The sequence below is a fragment of the Morone saxatilis genome, unplaced genomic scaffold, assembly GCF_004916995.1.
Source record: "Morone saxatilis isolate NCDOM2014 unplaced genomic scaffold, NCSU_SB_2.0 Contig19, whole genome shotgun sequence".
NCBI lineage: Eukaryota > Metazoa > Chordata > Actinopteri > Moronidae > Morone > Morone saxatilis.
Window position 1 is genome coordinate 3168794 of NW_023339751.1, and position 661 is coordinate 3169454.

Below are 661 nucleotides of genomic sequence, written 5' to 3' on the forward strand. Positions count from 1 at the left end.
AGATAGATAGATAGATAGATGAAGCACTGATATAAAATCAGACTCTCAATGCTTGCAGCCGACAGCCCTGTTTTCTTGTGTCGGTTCCCATATGGTGTCAAAACATGCCAGGTCCAGTGGGCCTTCTGCATTAAATATTTGATTTGTAATCAATACTCAACAGAGCATCAAAAAAGGAGAAAAAACACAGCCTGAAGGTAAGTCTTATTATCCAGTTTTCTTGCTGAACACTGTTTTGTATCATCAATATTTCAGGTTGAGAATGCTTCCTAACAAAGTAAAAGCCTGTACTAAATAAATACCCTGCTAAAAAAAAAGTGATATAAAAGAAGCAATGGTTTCCTTTTGTTTTACTGGATGTACTTGCTGGCAATGTGTTTGCTTTATAAATGTCATGTGTAGGGAACGTGTGTTTGGATTTCTGTTGGGTAATAAGAGCAGCATCAAACACATTTACAGAAAATTATTGGAAAATGTAGAAAATTAAGTTATTGCAATTGTCCATCTGGAAAGGGACAATTCTGTAGTTGAGGCAAAACCTCAAGCAGAACATGAAAAACTCCTATTCATCATAATCATATCAGTTCCTGCCTTAACAGAATAGATTAGCACTTATTTGCTTTTGCTTATTTGATGCCTGTGCATTAAGTATGGAGCTAGA